The 15,386-nt window shown below is 39.4% G+C and overlaps 1 pseudogene; it reads left to right on the forward strand.

Moving 5' to 3' along the window:
• Positions 1 to 7,206: 7,206 nt before the first annotated feature.
• Positions 7,207 to 7,799, forward strand: LOC147001855 (T-cell receptor alpha chain V region 2B4 pseudogene; annotated as a pseudogene).
• The last annotated feature ends 7,587 nt before the right edge of the window (positions 7,800 to 15,386 follow it).

Below are 15,386 nucleotides of genomic sequence, written 5' to 3' on the forward strand. Positions count from 1 at the left end.
ATGAACTAAAAAAGCAGTTATCATCATGATCTAAAGCCATAGCTACCAGCAAGAGATTACATGTGGATTAACAAAAATTTAGTTTCTTCCTATTATTGTTGGTAGTGGAAGGTTTTGGAGACAAGGTCTTAGCATTGTAGGCAAAGCTGGTCTGAAATTCATTATGTTCAGGTTGACTTCGAATTTGAGATCCTGTTGTCTCTGCCTCTGACATCTGGAATTACCGACATGTGCCACCATGCTGGATATAGATGCTAGTTTACCAACTTTCTGATGAAGCTGAATGCAGAAGGATGTACAATGCTGACTGAGGCTGTGGTTAGAAAAGGAAAGAAGCAGTGTGTTTGTAGTTTCAGAACATAGTACAGCTGTTACCAACAAGATGTTACCCATTCCTGGAAGGGGAGGTTTCACTTGGTGGCATAAGATGTGTAGTTAGGAGTTCCACTCTCCATTGTATAAAGAGTCCATTTATACATATATGTCTTTTCATATATGTATCTATTATAGGACACTTCCACAGTAGTAGCTTTTCATATGGTTTTTCATCTTTCCTGTTAGTTGCTCCTCTCTAAACTCACTTCTTTATTATTCTTCCCTACCCCTGCCTATTCTAATATTCCTTTTATCTCTTCATAACTGTATATTCTATTCCTCTTTTGCAGAGATCATTTCCTCTCTCTCCAGATCCTTAATATATATGTAACATGTGTTTCTTCAGATTATAGCATACATATCAAAAGCTCAAAAGCTAACATTCATGTATAAGCAAAAGCCTGCATTATTTGTCCTTTTGGATCTCAGTTACTTTAGCTAGTCAGAATGGCTTTTTTTTTTTTCAGTCTACTTGCCTGTAAGTTTCACTTTGCTTACAGCTGAATAATATTGCACGGTGTGAGTGTCCAGGGTTTTTAGTATCCATTCATCAGTTGATGAACATCTAGACTGTTCACAAATTTTGGCTAGCATTAGTAGAACAGCAGTGAGCATGGATGAGCAGGTATCTCTTTACTAAGATGTGGAATACTTTGGGGTATAAGTCCAAGAGTGGTGTGTTGGGTTGATTTTTAGCTTTTTGAGGAACCTCCACACTGATTTCCATAGTGGCTATACCAGTTTGTGCTCCCAGCGGCAGACACTATAGCTTATTTCAAAGGTTATTGATTTCACTCTGCAACCTAATCATAGGGCTCCATTGCTTACTGCTTCTGCCTATTGAATACAGAGAGGTTGAGCTGGTGCCCAACTGTAAGTTTCACCCCTACCTATGAGTATTCATGGTAGAGGAAAGTACTTTGCATGCTTCTAGAAAAGAAAGATAACCATCAATGCCACCAGCTACAAATTCTATAATCTATAACAAGGTGCACTGCAAGGTACACTGGAGCAATAGTGGCACATGTGTTATGGAGAAAGAAAACACTTTTAAAAATCGAATTTAAGGTCCAATTTATATCTGGCACTATGAAAGAGGCCAAGAGCCTGGGACTAGATATATCATTGTCCTAAAGGAAAATCTAATATTGCTATTATATCCAAAGAAATATAGCAATAAAATGACACGAATGACAGGTTTCTATTCCCATAAATCATTGCATTGTTCAACCTACATCAGAGAAGCTTCTTGCAGTAAATGGGCAGCAGCCCAGGCATCAACAACATCCACAATGTGCAGAGAGTGAGAGACTCTGGAGTCTCTGAAGTCACTGAATCCTAAGCAGGATATTTTCATCATTCCCCTCTCCTAACACTCAAGAGTCAATGTGGATGAGGTGGTAAAAAGATTATAAGAGTCAGAAGTGGTGGACGACTCCAAGCAAATAGTGTCATTCACACAAAACAGGACAGATGCATATGTGAACACACAGACTGTGAGTTCAAACCAGACAGGGTCCCAGAACTGAGAGAGGGAAGAAGATATTGGGTCCCACCCCTAACTGACCAAGAAGATATTTGAAATGGATACCTGCTGTAAAGAAAAACAAACCTTTTGTTTTTCTCAGTGGAGCTATCACTGAACATACCAAGCACATGCCATTGCCCCATTCCCAGAAGTAGTTGGCCAACATAAAATGAACTCCATGTTTCTGTCATTTATTTGTTGTTGTTGTTGTTGTTGTTTTAAACATGTGTGTATAAGGGGCTTTTTGTTCTGGTGATTTTTGTTTCATTTACTTTTGTTTGTTTGTTTTAATTTTTGTTGTTATGGGCTTGCTTTTGCTGAGAGAGAGAGAGAGAGAGAGAGAGAGAGAGAGAGAGAGAGAGAGAGAGAGAGACTTGTGTGGAAGGACGATGGATAGAATCTAGGAGCAGTTGCAGAAGGGTAAAGCATGATCAGAATAGATTACCTGAAAAAAATTAAAATACTCTCCAAACCACAAATAAACACAAGAAGTCTCCAGAGGGAGAAGGAAGGGTTAGAAACACTAAGGAACCTTTGAGCTGAGGAGTGAAGACTGGTGAATCTGTAGGGCTTCACAACATTCATCCTGCCATGCAAAGGATGATAAACTGGAGCTGTGGATGAGCACAGAGTAACACAAAGTCCCATGAAATGGCTGATGCCTTCAGTCAGAGGCCCATGTTAAGGAGATACTATTAGGAGGACAGCTGACCAGTCTATAGTAGCACAAAGGCCCATGGAATTTGTACTGCACGAGAACTGAAGGCAAAAGTGAGTAGAAAGCACCCTGCTATGCTCCCTTGCTTCTGTTCCATGGTTCTTTTCCCTTTTATTGGAAATAGATTTTTTTCTCACATAATGTATCTTGACTCCAGTTTCCATGACCTCTACTCTTTCCAGTTCCTCCCACCTCCACTCTCATCTGAATCCAATCCCTTTCTGTCTCTCATTAGAAACTAACCAGGGCTCTGAAGGACAGTGATACAGCATGACATAGCCAAAATGTTCAAGTTGGACAAGACAATCCAAAGGAAAGTTCCCAAGAGAATGCACAAGAAACAGTGACCCTCTTGTTCCAACACTCAGGAATCCCATAAAAATTCAAACTGAAAGCCATAATATATGCCCAAAAGACCTGATGCAGGCCTGGGCAGGCCCTGTGCAAGCTGCCTCAGTCTCTCTAGTTCCCATGTGATTTGATCATGTTCATTTAGAGGGCCTTGTTTTCTTAGTGTCCTCCATCCCTTCTGGCTCTTAGAGTCTTTTTGCCTCCTCTTCATCAGTATCCCTTAAGCCTTGAATGGAGGGATGGAGGGATGAAGGTATTTTAATGGAGACATTTATGGCTAAGTGTTTTGAGGTCTCTCACTCTCTGGGAGTCTCTGTATTTATTCCATCTGCTGCAGAAGGAGTCTTCTTTGGTGATGGCTGGGTAAGGCGCTGATCTATGAATACAGCAGAATGTCTTTAGGAATCATTTTATTGCTACATTAATAAACAATGGTACTTGGTTTTATCCTGGGTCCCTGGACTATCTAGTGTCAGGTTCTTGTTTACCCAAGCAGTGCCAAGTATGGGTGTGAGCCTTAAGTCATGGAGTGAGCCTTAAATCAAACCTCTATCTGTTTGGTTTCTCTGACAAGTTTTGCCGCCATTGCCTTAGCACATCTTGCAAGCTGGGCAGTGTTGTAAATCAAAGGGTTTGTAGCTGAGTTCCTGTTTATGTTTCTCCTTTGGTAGTGTGCAGAATACCTCTTTTTTTTTTTTTTTTTTTTTTTTTTTTTACCAAAAATGAACTTAGGGGGGGGAAGACTCTATGTGGGTACAAGCTCAAGTTATCCATGCCAAATGAGTTGTGTAGTGTTGTCTTCAGCAGTGGGGCCTGCCATAAGTTAGTGGAGAGCAATGTATAGTCTTTACTACATTCTGGATTGTTTGGGGATTCCCGTGGGACCCCTTTGGCCAACAACTCAACTAGTTATAAGCCAATCACTACTGGAAGCTTCATTTGGTGACAAGAGATTTGTAGTTAGGACTCTGTCTTCCCAATTATTTGACAATTTCATTTAGATCACATATGCATATATATATATATGCATAAATACACATAAATATACATATATATATACATATACATATACACATACACAAACTCATGCATATACAAGCTTCTACTGTATAAGGTTTCTATATTACTCTTCATATAGCCTTTAACTTTCTTTATCTTTCTTTCTCCCCATATTACCGCCTTCATCCTCCTGGCTCAGACAGCCTTAAACTGTATAGTGGACTATGTAGTGTTTTATTGTTGGTAGATATAAAGTGGACCTTGTTATTAAAGAATAATGCTTGATTTTCTTGGCTTGTCAGGTGCCCCCCTGAAGGAATGACCCAAAGGGGTTTCCTGTATTTTATATAACCCAGGACCCTACCAAGGCAGAGGAGACACTTTGTGGAGGAAATTACTTTAAAAATTCAAGAGAAGGATTTATCAACATACTTTTTATCACACAAGATAAAAAGTTCTTAAAAATGAAAGTCAAATGACGTGACCCAGTTCTGAAAAGGAGGAAACACACATACAGCCAGCCACCTACCCACAGAGAGAGAGAGAGAGAGAGAAAGAGAGAGAGAGAGAGAGAGAGAGAGAGAACAGAACTTAAGATTTTACAGAACATTTTCTCATATAAAGACATCAATATAAATATTCTAGGAGAAAGAGCAAGGGAAAGGGAATAATTGAAGAAATCTTGACTATAAATCTTTCCAAACTTGCTGGAAGATAAAAAGGCACATGTCCAAAAAGCAGTATGAATCCAGAGGATGGTGGCCATGAAACCCTTCCTGAGCATCTATGGAATGACATTGCTGAAGTAAATAGAGAGTCTAGCAAGTTCACCAGAGAGTGGCCAACAATGAAGATATGGTGTGAATAGGATTAAAATACATTATGTGAATTTTTCATTATGTGAATGAAATTTTTTCATCATGTGAATGAATTAATAAATTATATTTTTGAGATTTATAAAAAAGAAATTGAAGGAGAGCACTGTAAGCTGAAAAAAGCAATATGCAATAGCTTGGAGCTGTACAAAATTAATGAACATAATAAAATTGCTATATAGGTAAATGCAAAATTAATATATTTTGTAGCATGTTCCCTTTTAGTTAGCTTAAAAGATAAGTGCCTAATATACAATAGACAAGTACTAGATGAGTTCCTAACAACATATCTTCTTCTTCTTCTTCTTCTTCTTCTTCTTCTTCTTCTTCTTCTTCTTCTTCTGCTTCTTCTTCTTCTTCTGGCTCAAGGTCAAAGGTAATACTGTCCTGTATGAACCTGTAGGACTTCACACCCCCTTACCATCACATTTAACTTTTCCAGGACAACCCTGATTTCAGCCAGATTAATTTGTAGTTTGTCAGCATGATGTGTTTCTTGCATTTCTACTACATTCACTTTATTATCTATTTTATCTTGTCATTTGATAAAAATCATGTTACTAATAGGTGTGCTTATTATAAACACTGTGCCTCTGGTCTTTAAGGTTTTCTTTCGAATTTTTAGACATTTTCTGAGGCATGATGGATGCTTTTATATGCCATTGCCATGCCTCTTTGGGCCTTCACATTTTTTGAGAAATCTGTTGTGTTTTTAAAGAACAAAGTGTTTTGAAGAAAAGGATTTGGCTCCTTGGCTTCTACTACACACATCAGATAGCTCTGGCTTTCTAGTTGGACACAAGTATGTCATTACTGTAAAATATAGTGATGTATTCTAACGGACTCTGGACTCTTTATTTGCTAAAATTATATTTTAACTTAAAAACAATTAAAATTAAATTTAAAATATTTTTTATAGAAAACATAGATAATTATTATAAAAATACTATCAGAAATTATTATAAAAATAGAAAAGAATTCCTAGTACAGCTTGTTCTGTACAGTGACTTTCAGGCCATCCTGAACTACAAAGAAAGAACTACTGCTGTAAAGAGACACCATGACCATGGCAACTCTTATAAAGGAAAGCATTTCATTGTGGCTAGATTACAGTTCAGAGGTGTCAGCATGTCTATAAGCATGACAATATGCAGGCAGACATGGTGCTGGAGAAGGAGCTGGGAGTTCTGCATCCAACTCTACAAGCAGCAGAGAAAGAAAGAGTTCCTGGTCTTGGCTTGAGCACTTGAAACTTCCAAGCTCACCCCTTCTCCAAAAGACCACACCTCCTAATAGTGCCACTCCCTGTGAGCTTATGGGGGCATTATCATTTACACCACCACATCCTGTCTCACTTTCTCCCACTGTGATGAGACACATGACAAAAGCAACTTATAGAAGAACAAGTTTAATGGAGGCTTACAGTTTAGAGGGTAAGCCCATAATCATCATGGCAGGTACCGTGTTAGCAGGCAGGCAGGCAGGCAGGCAGGCAGGCAGGCAGGCAGGCAGGCAGGCAGGCATAGTGCTAGAGCAGTAGCTGAGAGCTTTCAACCTGATTCATAAGTGGGAGACAAGGAGCAAGAGCTAACTGTGAATGGCTTGGAGTTTTGAAACCTCTAAGCTTATCCCCAATAACATACCTCCTCCAAGAAAGCCATGCCTATTAATTCTTCCCAAACAGTTCCACCAGTTAGTGATCAAGCGTCAAATATATGAGCCCAATTCAAACCTGTCTCAAAAAAAAAAAAAAAGTGTTCCTTAGATTTTAAGATGGAACCATATTTATTGAGATTTTTACCCACCAGGTTTTCCCAGAATTCCTTTAATTAGAGGACAGTCTTTCAAAAGTCAAAGGAAATGTTTTATACAGGTGTGTTGTCTGGCACAGAGAGAAGCTGTGCAGGGCAAAATGGTCCTGATCTATAAGATCTCACTTAGAGCCGGTAACAGAGAAAGTACCAGTCACTGAACACAGGCAAGTCACTGCTTGAGGTAACAGGAACTATTTTAAATTTAACTCAAAATACGTGAAAACATTTACTTTGTCCCACATTGACTCGGAGCAAATGTGTCTTGAACTAATTTTTCACTAAGATGTCAGATTTTTAGTTTGAGCATCTCACATTGGAAAGGTGTTTATTTTTTAGCAATTCTTTGGTCACTGTCAATAACCACAAGATGGCAGTCTCTTCTTAGAGATTCTGGGGAAAACTCTCAAGTGTTTTTGAATAAGAGAGTGGTGGGGGAGTGGGAGGAGGGGAGGGGAAGGGAGAAGGGGAGGGGATTGCTGATGAAGCAAGGGTGTTGAAAAGAGCTTAAGATCTGAATCCCCAGTGGAGAGAGATGAAGAGCAAATGATGAAATCCTTGAGTGTTTCACTAGTACTCCTGTGGCTCCAGTTTAATTGTGAGTTTGGACATTTCTTTTGGATATAAGGTGTGATAAGTGAGGTCACTGCCTACTCTAGGATAGTGGTAGAAACATAGATGTTTTAAATCTCTAGTTAAGGGGTGGGAGGCCCATGGAAATTTTATTCTAGAGTGTTATCATACAAATGCATCCATTCTTGATCATCTGACCTTTGTTTTTCTGCACAGGGGTGAGCAGCCAGCAGAAGGTGAAGCAGAGCCCAGAATCCCTCACTGTCTCAGAGGGAGCCATGGCCTCTCTCAACTGCACGTTCAGTGATCGTACTTCTAACAACTTCAGGTGGTACAGACAGCATTCTGGGAAAGGCCTTGAGGTGCTGGTGTCCATCTTCTCTGACGGTGAAAAGGAAGAAGGCAGATTTACAGCTCACCTCAATAGAGCTAGCCTGCATGTTTCCCTACACATCAGAGAGCCACAACCCAGTGACTCTGCTCTCTACCTCTGTGCAATGAGCACACAGTGCTCCCCAGGCACCTGCAGCCTACACCTAAACCTTGGGTCCCTACAAGGCCTGAGCTAGAGCACACTTGATTTGGAAAGTCTTTGTCTTATGGCAATACCTCATTCTGAACACATAAAGCTTTAAGTTTCATGACTCTTCTTCTTCCTCCCTCTTTTTATTTCTTATAATCTAATGAATCTAATGAGTGGTGCCCAATGCTTATGGGTGCGGATCATTCACTGATGCATGGGCAACCTACAAGGGTCTACTTTCTTAAAGAATGATGACTCTCTTTGCCCCAACAGTCACCAATTGCTAATTGCTCCTCAGCAAGGAAGGGGCCTCATGAGCCCCTTTACCCTTCATACTCGAGGTTTTATGTGTCTTGATTTTGTACATATCTAATGCAGGTCCTGTGAGTTTATGTTGTGCAACAGCCATGCCATGTCCAGAGGAAAGAATTTTAAAGCTCTCATCTTCTCAGTCGTATGTTTTTTTCCACTTCTCTTCCAAGATGTTCCCTAAGCTTTGTTGGGATGAGGAGTTGGTAGAGATGTTGCACTGGTGGCTGAGTACCCACAGTCTCCAATTTTCATTACTCTGAACATTCTTCTTATCTCTGAATTTTTACAGTTTTCCAGTTCTGTTTTGTGATGTTTTCCTAGCCTTGGGGGAGCTGATATAGATATCCCACTTAGGTTTGAGACTCAACACTTATTCTCAGAACTTCTGCATCAATTCACTGAAAAGAAAGCTTTTCTGACCATGGCTAAGGGAAACTCTATTCTGATCATTGGCATTTGTTTGAACTCAGTCACATTCCTTTCTTGCAGCTGGGAGGCACATTTTGACTCTTCTTTTGGATGATCAGATTATCAGTGTTAGTTCAAGAACAAATTCATAGATGGAGTCTCAGATCTGGCTATACCACAGTGAATTTCCTCAGGGCTCCAGTTATAAACACTGGCCAGGCTCCTGTTCAGCCCATGCTAACATCCTTTGTACTGTTTAAAGCCAAAGTTTTTATGTACATTTTAGTTTTCGTCAGTTTACACCTTCTTGAATTTAGTGCAGATCCAATTCAGCTTTCTTTCTGCATTCTTACAGTCATCTCTATGTCCCATTCAGCCTTTTCTTGTTAACCTAAAGAATATAAAGCTTAATATGTTTGATAGCACCAGAGACAGCTGAAATGCAGAAGTGTCAATGCCAGCCAGTGACTAGCAGCTGTTAAGCAGTCAAGGTCAGCATCAAAGAAAGCACAAGTCTGAGGTAGGTAGAGGAGCCTCATCAACATCTAATGGGTGATTAGTACCCGAACATCACATGATCATCTCCCAAGCTGGGACATGCATAGAGCGCGATCACCCAGATCATTAACCAATGTCAGCAGAACTACATCAGCTCATGTGCAGTCTCTCCCATAGCCCTATAAAGATCTTAGATAAGGAGGTTGCCAGCTCTTTCCTCTCTGAAATCTCTCTCAGAAGTTTCTTTCACTTTTTTCTATTCTCACTTTCTTATAATTATCTTAATAAAGCTTGCCTTGGCTTTGAATACACTTACAAGAGTCCACATTTTTCTTTCATTGACATGAGATCACAAACCCAGAGCCACTGTCCTCGGTCAATCTTTGGTACTGTCAGTGTCTGGCACTAGGTCGTTTAGTCACATACAGCTGAGATGTGAAAAGACTTGCACTTTAGAATCAAAGTCTCTGCATCCCTGGGATCTATATGAAACTCTTTCCACATTCATGTCTCATTGAATCAAACTATTACATCTTAACTGTTCTAGATAAGGCAGAGAATGGAAAAGCTTTGTCATTTCTTGTGAATCAGCTCTGGATTCAGGTATCTCACAGCATGTTCCAGTGGCAGGATGAGGTGGCAAGAACTAGATGGCAGATGGCAATATGGCAGTGCTTCGGTTCCTTTAGACTGTGTGTGTGTGTTTAGACTAAGCTTTCCTCTGGAAGGTTAGGTAAAAAGCCAGGGCTCTGGAAAATAGACTAGAGTGTGTACTCAGTATTGGGAGCTAACTCTTTTTTTCTTAGGAACTTAGTTCCAAATAAGAGTCTAGAGTTGCATCCCATGTGATAGAAGGGAGAACTGATAAACTGGTAGCCTTCATGGCAGTATGCCTTCATCTAGCTGGTGAGTTTGATCTACTGGTAATGGGTGCAGGGGCATCTAAGTTTAGAGTCTGCATCTTTGAAGAGGCCAGGTCTTGATATTTTGGTACTGCACTTGGAAAATGTAAATGCTAACTTCTGCTCTCTAGTTTATGTTTCTGTCTAGATGTGAACAACCGACCAGCAGAGAATCCTCATGCCCCAAGCAGTTGGGAAGCTGAACATATTATATTACCAACAATTGCAGTAGCAAAACTCCCATAGCTGTTCTGCAGTGGCACAGGCAGGACTCGGGTAGAGGCCTCACCCTGCTATCTTAATAAATTTAACTGTGATGGAGAAACTGTGGAAGACTAAATCACATTGACACAGAGGGATTAGGCGTTAAATAGATTCACTGTTAGGCAGACAGGTAGGGAGAGGGGCCATATAGTTATCAAAAACAATGGACTTTAAAGATGGCTGGCTTCTTCTTCACCATCTTGATCTGAGATAAAGCTTGGCAATTTAAAACAAAGGCCTGGTGAGTCTTTTCTCCATAAGTACTTCTCTCTAAGCCCCACATAGGCACACTGCTGCTGTCAAACCTGAACAAGTTCAAGGCCTGATCAAGACATGTTTATGCCAAAGCTGTGGGCCAATTAACCATCTTGTGTTTATTCAAACTGACCAACCCTAAAGGAGGGGAGGAAATCTTTTTAAAGATCCTTATAAACACCAGCATTGCAGAAGACACTAGATTTGGGGGTTCCTGAATGCCCCCTCTGCTCTGCAGAGGTTCTCTGTTCTTTATCTCTATCTGTCTATCTATCTATCTATCTATCTATCTATCTATCTATCTATCTATCTATCTATCTATCTATCGTTTCCTCATGATATAAGAGTTTCTTCATCAATTGATTCTGTCTACTATGTTTTCTCTGTTTCCATGTTGGACTCAAGATTTTTCTACCTAGAAATTCTTTAACTGACAGAGAAAAGGAACTTATCACAGTCCCCAGATGGTGATAAGGGCTCTACTCAGAGCACTTTCCTGTCCCTTTCTTGTTTAGCTTCTTTGAGTTTGTGGAATGTAATTTGGTACCTGTATTATATGGCTAATATTCACTTATAAGTGAGTACATACTATGCATGTCCTTTGGGGACTGGGTTACCTTACCCAGGATGATATTCTCAAATTCCACCCATTTGCCTGCAAATTTCATAATGTCTTGGTTTTTAATATTTGAATAGTATTCCATTGTGTTGATGTACCACATTTTCTTTATCCATTTTTCAGTTGAGGGACATGTAGAAGAATGAAAATAGATCCACACTTATCTCCCTGGACAAAACTCAAGTCCAAGTGGCTCAGGGACCTCAACATAAAGCCAGATATACTAACAGAAAGTGGAAATACCCTTAAATGCATTCGTACAGGAGACAATTTCCTGAACAGAACACCAATGGCTCAGACTCTAAAGTCAACAATTGATAAATGGGACCTCATGAAACTGCAAAACTTTTGTAAGGCAAAGGGGACTGTCAATAGGACAAATTGGCAGCTCACAAATTGGGAGAGAATCTTCACCAACCCTACCTCTGAGGGAGGACTAATATCCAAACTTTACAAAAAACCAACAACCCAATTAAAACCAACAACCCAAATAACCCAATTAAAACAAGCTAAAGTGCTAAACAGAGAATTCTCAACAAAATAATCTCGAATGAAAAAAAAAATAATCTCAAATGGCCAAGTAGCACTTAAAGAAATGTTCAAAGTCCTTAGTCTTCAGGGAAATGCAAATCAAAACAGCTGTGAGGTTCCTTCCATTTTACACCCATCAGAATGGCTAAGATCAAAAACTCAAGAGACAGCACCTGCTGGTGAGAATATGGAGCAAGGGGAACACTTTTTCATTGCTTGTGAAAGTGCCAACTTGCACAACCATTTTGGAAATCAATTTGGAGGTTTCTCAGAAAACTGGGAATATTTCTTACTCAAGACCCACTATACTATTCCTAGGCATATACCCAAAGCATGCTCCATTCTCTAACAAAGACACTTGGTCAACTATGTTGATAGCATGCTTATTCATAATAGCCACAATCAAGAGTTATGAATCCTTGTGGATCATAAGGGAGGACTTAGCAGTACTGAGAGGCCTTTAATCTCTGTGTAGCATCAAGGCCTATATATGCCTTTGACACACTGAGGTAAGTCTTCTAGTTGCAGGAAGTTGTGGTTCATCGGGAATTATAATGAGCAGCACCCTGAAATGCTATAGTTTGGAGGTAAGTATTTCTATGATTAAATATACTCTAATAACTAGTTATGCTTGCTTCTACTCTACACATGCACTACAGTTTTCAAATCTTGCAGCTTTCCTCAGCAGATATTTACTCTCCCTGGAATCTGAAACACCCAGTGGTCACCACTGTGACTTGGGTTTTGCCCTTGGACTTCACTCATTGACCTCTCAAGGCTTCCAGGAATCTGGCTCTGCTGTACAGTGCCTGGTATCCCTAGTTTTCCTCTGTGCCTCAGTGCAGGAACTGGTGATCATAGGCAGTTATAAGCATTATGCAGACGGTACTGAGTTCTACTGCCAGGTTCCCCTGTAGTCCATACCCTTTATCACTGATGCAATAAGCGGCTTCTGAATGCCTACGTGGCTAAATTGAGGAAAACACTTCCCAGCATGGACAGTTTCCAGAAAGTACCTAAAGAGACTATTTTGCAGGAACCTTTTTCTTTTCTTTTTTAAAGTGAAAAATCTATTATTCTTTTACCCTGGGGTATCTTACCTTCCAGGAACCATGCCTAGCATTCCAGTGAAAAGTAGTATGTATTCTATAGCAGCACTGATCTCGTTAATAAGTACAGTTAATTTTTGTCTGCACCCATCATGTCTGTAGCTTTAAACACATTACGTCTTTCTATTTTTGTTCTCTCCATTCTCAGTAAAAATCTGGGTAAAAGAAGCAAGTAATTACCCAGGGAAGGCCTGGATGTCTTGGTGCCTTAAGTAAGTAAGTAAGTAAGTAAGTAAGTAAGTAAGTAAGTAAGTAAGTAAGTGAATAAATGTGTCTGTTAGTGAGCTTCCAAGTGAGTACCAGCCTTATTTCTTAATGCTTTACTACCCACATATATGTTTCATTCAGAAATAGGTTTTATCATCAAGTTCTGGAGAGTAACCAGAGCACTGTAGATATATTGCCAATATAGAGAACTGGCAATTACCTGTAATGTTGAGCCAATACAGGACCCCACTGGACAATAACTTCAACAAATAAAACCCATGCCTGCCACTGGGATTTTAATTTGTTATCCCATGGTGTCTTTTAAGAGGTTTGTTGTCCCATGATATGGTAAGTCTACTGAATATGTGTATAGACTTAGGAAGCGTCTACAGTAGTAGATAAGTTCTTATGTGACTTTTTACCTCTGATTTCCACAATATGCTCTGCTCTGACATTAAGCCCAGCAAGTGATAAACAAGGCCTAATGAAAAAAAACCCCTTCTGCACAGCTAAGAACACCACCATGTGAGTGGAAAGCCATCCTACAGAATGAGAAAACCCTTTTAAACTATACTTATACATACAAGCAACTAAAAATCCATAAACATCAAGAAACAAAACCAATTTTAAAATTAAAGATGAAACTAAACAAAGAATAATCAAAATATAAATAATGAATGGCTGAGAAATATTTCAGCATCATTACTTATTACATAAATGAAAATTAAAGCTGTTTGAGATTCCATATCACTCCAGGAATGATAGCAAAGAACCAAAAAGCAAATGATGAAAAATACTGCCTTGGATTTGGAGAAAGGGAAACATTAATTTACTGCTGATGGGTGTGCATACTGATGGGTTGCTATGGAAATCAATGTTAAGTTTCCTCAAAGTTTAGAAATAGGTCGATCAGATGATCCTGGTATATTTTCTTTTCAATATACCTAAACAACTCTATAGACTATATCTGATTATTCATGTTCAATGCTGTTCTAGTCACGGTAGCTAGGGAATACATACAAGCAAGATGCCCAGCAGCCGATGAATGGGTAATTAAAAAAATAGAACGTTCATTTGGTTTTTGGTTTGCTTGTTTGTTTGTTTAGACATTAGCCATCATTTACGAGTAAAATGAAATTTCAATGTAGCTTTAATCTGTATTTTCATGATATCTAGAGGTGTTAACACTATTTGTACTTCACTTTTTGAGAACTATTTATATAGTTCCATGCTCTATTTTTATTGGTTTGTTTTACTGATGTTTAGACTTTAATGTTATTTTTATATTCTAGATACTTAATGTTCTCAGATGTATACCTGAAAAAATAAAGCTCTATTCCCCTTGTACATTTTGAAAATTTCATGTAGAAATGAATTATAGAAGCATCCATAAATACATACATACACATACATAAATCATGTCAATAGAGTTATTCTGAAGTGAGGCAACAAAGCCCCTATTAGACCAATATGGGAAAACAAGCAAAAAGCTAAATTACAGAAATAGCTTACTTTCTATTGCCTAGTGAGGTTCCATATACTCCTCTATATTATGAGCTATTTATAATACTGTGGGTCACCCCCCCCCAGCACTTGATAGTAAAAAACTATTGATGAAATGACAGAACATGGAAAAATTAAGCTGGTGCTTACATTGAAGCTTCAGTCTTACTGGATAGTTTCCATGGTGCTAGAATGTGTTACACATGCTACCGAAAGAGAAAATGAAGGCCAGTCTTTCTGAGTTCTGAATCCTAAGAGCTAAAGCCATAGCCTGGCAGACATGCCAGTCAGTTCAATGGTGGCACAAAGGCAAAGGAAGTAACCAACCAATTTCTAATTCAAGCTAAGGTCTGTTCCACAAATTGGAACCCATACACAGCATCATTTTCAGGGCTAAGAACTTGTGACTAGACAAGACATAGGCCATATGGGAAACCCTATGGTTATTGTTCTGCTAAATGGAGATATTACTAAACCAACTGCTAAGGAGTTATTGGGATATATACAGTCTTCTTCAGAGAGACTTCTTGGGGTAGCACACGGTGATTAACAGAGAACCAGAACCCATCATGCTACAGAGAAGAAGAGGGTGTAGCTTACTCAGCTCCAGATGGGACATCTATATTTCACAGCCTCCTTCCAAGACTCAGAGTTCATTGAGGATGAGGGGGTGGAAAGATTATAAGAGCCATAGGTGGTAGGTAACTACAGGGAAACAGTGTGTTCAGGACACTGCAGGACAGATGCACATATGCACTTACAGAGGTTGACGGGACACATAAGACATGCAAAGGATCAGGTCAGTCAAAATCCCATCACAAGGAGGTGAAGTGGGCTATTGGCAATTGGTAGTTGCTGGGAACGAAAGTCTGTTTTCTTTAAAGGTACAGACTCTGGTGCATAGATCAGATCCACTGAAGGCCATATAGCCAAGAGTATACGAACAGCACAAGCTGTAACACAAAAATTGATATGTTTCATTTTTTAAAGGGGTGGGGCAAAATTGGTTTGGTATGGAAGAGGGG

This window comes from Mus caroli, unplaced genomic scaffold (assembly GCF_978045245.1).
Source record: "Mus caroli unplaced genomic scaffold, Mus_caroli_1 scaffold_12, whole genome shotgun sequence".
NCBI classification, from domain to species: Eukaryota; Metazoa; Chordata; class Mammalia; order Rodentia; family Muridae; genus Mus; species Mus caroli.